This window comes from Macrobrachium nipponense, chromosome 1 (assembly GCF_015104395.2).
Source record: "Macrobrachium nipponense isolate FS-2020 chromosome 1, ASM1510439v2, whole genome shotgun sequence".
Taxonomy (NCBI): domain Eukaryota; kingdom Metazoa; phylum Arthropoda; class Malacostraca; order Decapoda; family Palaemonidae; genus Macrobrachium; species Macrobrachium nipponense.
In genome coordinates this window covers 45241005-45248504 of record NC_087200.1, presented here as the reverse complement: position 1 = coordinate 45248504, position 7500 = coordinate 45241005, and the positions used below count along the sequence as shown (strand labels likewise).

Sequence of the window (7500 nt, the reverse complement as noted above, 5' to 3'; positions counted from 1 at the left end):
GCCTTTGCTCTTAAAAAAATTCTTCTCGATGAAGGATTGTGCAACGTTCATTTATAAGATTGTTACGAGGACTTATTGACCCGTGCTAAAACGAAAACTGTCTGATAATTGTAAGTAATTGCCTTGCCCGATAATAGATTGCAATATGTATAGTATTGGTAATTGTGAGAGAATGAAAATAAGTGGGGACGTCTTCAGAACATACACTTTAACATTAGAGAGAGAGAGAGGAGAGAGAGAGAGAGAGAGAGAGAGAGAGAGAGAGAGAGAGAGAGAGAGAAAGTGACATAAAACGGACCATACGAGACAATAATGTTAGTTGTCATTGCATCGGGAAAATGGAACAAAAATTTTGAAAAAATAAACTAGAGATGGTTTATCTTGATTTTATTCATTTAGGGATGCCTCCAATCATCTGGCAAAAGTTTTGGTGTCAGAATTTTTTGTTTAGTTGAGGGTGATTTTGGGAAATTCTGGGGTTTCGGGCCAAAACGGGGAAATTTTTAGATATTCTTTGCCAGAGGAAAAAAGCAGTATAAATATTAATTTCAGGAAATATGTGGATAGCAGAAGAAATTTGGTTTTCCCCGTTACTTAGAATAATCTATTGATTCCTAAAAAGGATTGGAAAATTAAATTATTAAATACGAGGAACAACAGACGTCTGTTCAAAGCTAGGATTACAGCACCATAATTATTCCTGTATGATGAAGCCAGCAGAAGGGAAAAATTATATTTCGCTATCCATGTAAGTAGTTTGTTCTTGTAATTTCTAACAATTTTAGTGAGGAGTCTATAAAACCCGCGTGACCACGCACTCACACATGCTTGTGTGCGTATGTGCGTGTGCAAATGCGTAACGTTAATTCTACGTTTCTTTCGCCTGCCGATTCAAAGACGAAGTAAGAAAAGAAAACTAAGTTTAACTGAGTGCAAAGATTTATCAAATAGTTCAGTTCATATTTTAATGACTACGTAGGCTACGTCACAAAACGACCAAAGTAAAAGATATTCATACTTTCTAATCAAAGAAGATAATTGCAAAGTTATTTGCTACAACTCCTCGGCAAATAATAGCACTGTTAAATGTTTATGTTAATTCGATGTATCGACATGTTGATGGTAATTCGACGTTGTGGAAGGTCGACAACACAGCTTTGTTTATGCCTTCAGGGTATTTTACTTCCTGTGGTCCTGAACAATATACACTAGGGGGGGCCAGATACATCCTCCATTTCAGGTTCATTTACGATATGGAACTAAATAGCTACATTTTTATGCGTGACATCTCTCGAGTAGATGATTTTTTTTTTCTTTTCTTTTTTTCTTTGTAAAAAAGAAGATTTTTTTTAGTTCACTTTTATCGAATTCATAAATTGGTAAATGTTTTGCCAAGGATTTAAACTCCCGTTGTCCAGTTTCTTAAGTTTGACAAAGGTCTTCTTTAAATCACTTTGGTATCAAATGAAATCATTCAATTTAAGATTTTTCCTTGATTTTCAGTCATAGCAAAACATCAAAATAGATTTAATATTTCAAACTACTTACTTTACAGCTATTAACTTTGACAAGTTAAAAGATTTTAAAAGTTTAGTAGATGTCGATGAAAATCATATACATTTTTTTTGTCGTGAAATGCTTAAGACGAAAGGATTCGTTTTGTGTAATACAAAAATAATGCATAAAAAACTACAAGAGAAGGGCCGGTCTGTCTCCTGACTGATCATAATGATATATAATAATAATAACAATATGTTATTCATTACTACGAGTTCATTCATTGCAAGCTAATATACTATCTAATTACTACGAGTTGATTCATTCACTATAGAGTGACTAACCGAAATATATTCTCCACTGAAAATTCCAGCTACCACTTCTACTATCATCAATGGAGACAAAACAGTGGCGGTAGTAGTAACAGGAAAAAACACCAAACAGCAACGCAGAAAACTGCAAAACCAGGGACACTTCCCCTCTGAGTATGGAAGATGATCTCTCATTAAAGGAAATGAGTGAAGGGGAATGAACCGCGTCCTTAGGAAAAAAGTAATCTGAGGTAAAGGCCGCTCGATCACCGCAGCTCAAGAAAAGAAACAGGTAAAGAAAAAGATCACCTGAGGCCAGGTTTCTCTGGTGTCACCTAGCAACAAGAGGGGTTCAGAAATGCAGGAGGAATGTAGTATGTCTTTCTTTTTATCGTTTGATTTTTAAAAGACACGTCGCTTTAAATGTGTATTTAGGCTGTGGTAATGGATGTGCTTTAAATGTATACATAGGAGGTAATGTTAGTGCTTTGAATGTGTAAATAGGTCGGTAAGGGATTTGCTTTAAATGTGCATATAGGGGGTGGTAAGGCATATGCTTAAGACATGTAACAAAGGTCGTGGTGACGAATGTGCTTTTAATATGTAAATAGGTCGTGTTAAGGTATGCGCTTTAAATACGTGTACAGGTAGTGGTAAGGGATGTCTTTAAATATGTATATAGGTCAGGGTAAGGGATGTGTTTTAAATACGTATATACGTCTTAGTAAGGGATGTACTTTAAATGTGTATACAGGGCGTGGTAAGGGACATACTTTAAATGTGTATATAAAGCGTGGTCAAGAGATGTGCTTTAAATGTGTATACAGGGCGTGGTAAGGAATGTACTTTAGATGTGTGTGTAGTTTGTAGGTAAGGGATAAGCTTTAAATGTGTACATAGGTCAAGTAAGGGTTGTTTTAAATATATATAGAGGGAGATGGTAAAGGGTGTACTTTAAATGTTTATAAATGTGAGGTAAGGGTTGTGTAACAGGTGTAATAAAACTGATGGAAATTAGGTTGTCACTAATGAAAACAGTGCTACCGATAATTAGAAAAGGTAATAACGAAGCCAACAGCGACACCAGTAAAATCATAAACTACTATGAAAAATAACAATAGTAGCTTCTATTTGTTATTATTATTTATGTAATAGTATTAAGCAGCAGCAGTAAAAGTGCAGCAATAATAGTAGTATGAGTTGCAGAAAAGCGGTCCTTTCGGAGAGTGTTGTCAGCAATAAGATCTTAGCAGAACTACGTCAAGAGTGTTTGTTGTCAATGGATTATGATGGAAAGTGAGTACGGTAGTTATCTCAGTAATTATCACTCATATTTTGTAAATGTTTCCTCATCCACAACAGGGAACATAACAGATTCTATTATTTGTGATATAATGTTCTATTCATTTCTAATTTCTTGCCGTCTGTTGTTGTTCACCATTTTCTTGATTTATCTGCTATTATTATTCCTTAATCAACAATTCTTATTTCTGTTTACTGATATTCTTTCCCCTTTTTCCCATTTCCGTTTTGTCTGAATATATGTGCGGTAAAAATGTTTTGGTAAAGCTTCAGGCTTCCGGAAACATTTACCAAAATTATTAGATTTATGCATTCCGGAATATTTGCAAATTACCAGACATTTTCAACTGTGAAGGTATCATGCGTTTTCAAACTCATCTTTAACCATGTACTATCATAATGAATTTATGAATACTATGTCAAATTGCTTCATTAGCTTGTATTTTAAACAATATTTTTTAACTGGAAGATAAAGGCAATAAAAGAGGAAGAGAAACAGATTAAAGTGTCAATGAAAAAGAAAAAAAAGGCGAGATTGACTCGCTTCAGAGAGGAAAGGTAAATTATCTAAACCTGACCAAACAGAAGCATGAGGAATTTCCAACGCTGAGAATCAGAAAATTAGAAGCGGTCACTATACCCATCCAACTGTGATTTCCTTCCTTTGATACAGTCAATTACAGGAGTTATGTATCTGTCTGTGAAGGGAGTAAACTGTGTCTTATCGTTGGAAGAGATAGATGTATAACGAAAAAGATATTAGATATAAAGTAGAATGGAGAGGGAGGATAGTTACCAAACCTAAGTACTTTAACTTTTTAGCATAAGTGAAGGTAGTAGACATTTTCCTGACAACACAATAGAAATTATAAGTAGGTACATTACAGTGAAACATAAAGCTAAGACTGAAAAATTATATGAAATTTAGATTTACATGAACGGTCATAAACGGTAGAATCGTCCTTCCATTTTCACTTGCATGTGGCACAACAGTAGTCAAAAGTCCTCTGGATAGAGAACAATACTGTCAGCAGTAAGTTCCCATGCAATTGCCTTATCAGTCTTAACCTTTAAATCGCATAACAATATTATTAACGTGCACAATTTTTCGTTATCATATTCATTATTTTATTTATTAACCGTATTTGTAATGTTTAACTGAAATAAAAGACTGGATTGAAAGAATTTGAAAAAATTCAGGGATACTCCATCAGGCTTTTTTTGAAAACGATTAATAACCCACTTTACTGTCAAACATTAAAGATTCATCGTTTGATTTGTCCGCAGCTGACTACTGGTGATGCAATAACAATAACGAACAGTCATCTCTCGCCCTAATTTATGAACCTTACGGTCGTGTAATTATGCTGTTATGTAATCTCAGAGTAACGTATGCGTACCAAAGATGTTATCATCTCAGTTCATTCGCTAAAACACAACCCCTTCCCCGGGGCAATCTGCAGTCTATTCATTACACGGTTGATCAACGGCATGGCCCCAGGCAAAGCCGTTCCAAAGGTTGTTATCTTCCCCCCCCCCCCCCCCCCTCCCCCCCAAAACCCGCCCCGCCACCCCCGATCGAGTAGGTAGGTATTGTAATGACTGGATACTACTTATTTGATTTTGGAAGTTTAATTTGATTACCTCTCAGTCGCAGGCTAAAAGTTATTGTGTAATCAGTGAACTATGCGTGCTCTCGTTTTCATTTTTTTTTTTTTTTTTTTTTTTATTTTTTTTTTTTTTTTTTTTTTTTTTACTGCTTACAATTTCATGTTTGTATTTCAAGTCAATAGCCCCTGTGTGCCTCTCCATAAGAAAGAATGTTCAACTTCTGAATAATAATAATAATAATAATAATAATAATAATAATAATAATAATAATAATAATAATTAAGATAAGTTACAGAGATTATATTGCACAAATACAGATTTACATCATCACTACATGAATACCCAAATTAAAAAATGAATTGTAGAAAAAACTCCTGTTCAAACGTTAATTCTTATTGACAGATACTGGCATTTTATTTTCCATAACAGATGTTTGCTGTTGTTTCGTGGGTGTGTGTGTGTGTGTGTGTGTGTATGTGTGTGTAGATGGGTAGGTGTGGAGAAGTTGAATAGCAGGCATGTTGAAAATAATCAAATTTCTTTCGCAAAATGTTTTTTTCAACGAAAGTTTAAAAAGAGAAAGTCGTACGAAAGCGGTCAGGTGGGTGTGAGGGTGTTAAGGAAGCCATATGTAATGGTCGTTAAAAGGTGTTTAAACAATTAGTGGTAACCCACCGGTAAAGGAAGAGTCAAAAACCGCGAAGAAATTAGGATCGCTCATGAAAAGAATATATTACAAACTTTTCGTTCCCTTAACATTAAGGAAAGGATAAAGCAGTATCAGGCAAAGGAATACATGGTTCCCTCAGCATTCTTTATCAGCTTTTCAAGGAACCCAACCCACTTTTTCGTTCGGATAAATTATTATTGCATCAATAAATTGTATTATTGGCAATTTAAAAACTTTAAAGAAAAGTACAATTTATTGATCTAGTTGTGGAGTTTTTATTAAAAACACTCTAATCATGAAGTAAATTATTATTATTATTATTACTAATATTCATACCAAAGTTTGTAACCATTTCTGGCAAATGATGGTTGGATGAAAAAAGTTATGGTACGATATCAGCTAGTATGCTTATTAAGTTATGTTGTCAGGATTTTTTTGTTTTTGGGCACTTGACCCTCAAAATTTGTAAACTCAAGCGGCATTGAGCTATTAGTACGATTTGATTTAATGTTATTTTCCCGACAAACCGTAGTAAAGTATAGCTGAAATGACGTATTTTCACGTGACATAACAAATAATTGTAATTTATAGGAGTTTGAAAATGAAAAATTTTAGACGCATTAGAAACCGAAAATAAGATAAGCTGATTAAGGCATTAAAAGTAACTAACTTAAAGAAATAAATAAAACTATGGCGATGATATGTTATTTCAAGGGAAGAGCCTAACAAAAGTTCATCCTCTCTGACTGAATACAATTTCCTTTTCTGTTGCACGAGAAATTTATCAAAGTCTAGCATAGTTAATAAAGAAAAAGATGCTTAAAATCTTATTCAATTTTTAGTGTCTGTAAAATCCAACAGGAGAGTTGAGAAAACTACTTATCTATCTTACTGCATGCATCTTTTTTCTTCTTTCTTCAGGTAAATAAAATGTGTTTATATTTAAAACCAAATAAATATTTGGCAAAATGCAGTAAAAGTAAATCGACAAGAGCATTGATAAAACAGCATTTTAAAACATTAAAAAAAACTATACCAGTCTTCTAAAAAATCTAACGGGAAAAAACAAGGCCGTTCCCTCTGGAAGTGATTGCATGTCCCTCTTCTTTCCTCAAAAAAAAAAAAAAAAAAAAAAAACAAAAACAAAAATACAACTAGCTTCCCACTCAGGAGTCCCAGCTTTACACCCGCAGGAGACAGACTATGGACCATTTCCTGCCCACAGCTCTCAACCGAGAGAAGGAGAGGTCTCTCCTCCCTTGTGGCCTGTGGCTGTTTACAAAATGCTGCTGTTATGTAGCAAGGATCTTTGGTTCGGGTAAAAACGACTGCCGTCGTCCCCGGTGCCCCGACCTACTCACCTAGTCTCCCAAGAGGACACCACCCACAGGTCTGCACCACCCCAGTCCCCCGGCCCTCCCACCCCGTCCCAACAAGACAAACATGATTAAGGGCTTATCTGGGTTATGGTTTCGAGGTTAATGTTAAAAGTACGCATTTACAGAGACTCGTTTATGAATGTGTCGTTTCTCTCTCTCTCTCTCTCTCTCTCTCTCTCTCTCTCTCTCTCTCTCATCAGCAAATGTTGTTATTCGATTGTAGTATCTGCTGCTATAATTATTAGCAGTTTATTCAATATATAGCATTATTAGTTATTAATATTATGCATAAACTTTATAAGATACAGATACAATGTAGCATGATAGTTTGTTATTGTTTTTATTGTTGTTGTTATCATTATTCAAACAAAATAAGAACAATAAAAGTATCAAAGTTTAAGACTTACCACTATACTGTATTATAATACAATAACCTCATGCCAGTTTGCAGCTTCAAGATATAATATGGAAAAAATCAGAGCGCCTATCCTGATAAATTTAAAGTATTTAGAATTTATTGCAACCTCCATCACTTATCCCATCCACTAACCCTATTTAAAAAGAATTAACATACGTATGTCCAGTGCTCTGGAAGTAGCTGGAAAAAACATTCTATTATGATTATGATTATATATTATATGTATATATATAATGTGTTGGTGTGTATATATATATATTTATTTATATATATCATATATATATAGATATATATATATAAGTTGTGTGTGTT

The 7500-nt window shown here is 34.2% G+C and overlaps 1 pseudogene; it reads left to right on the top strand.

The window, feature by feature from the left end:
- The window catches only part of LOC135218765 (uncharacterized), a 25262-nt pseudogene that overhangs the window by 5744 nt on the left and 12018 nt on the right, over positions 1-7500 (top strand).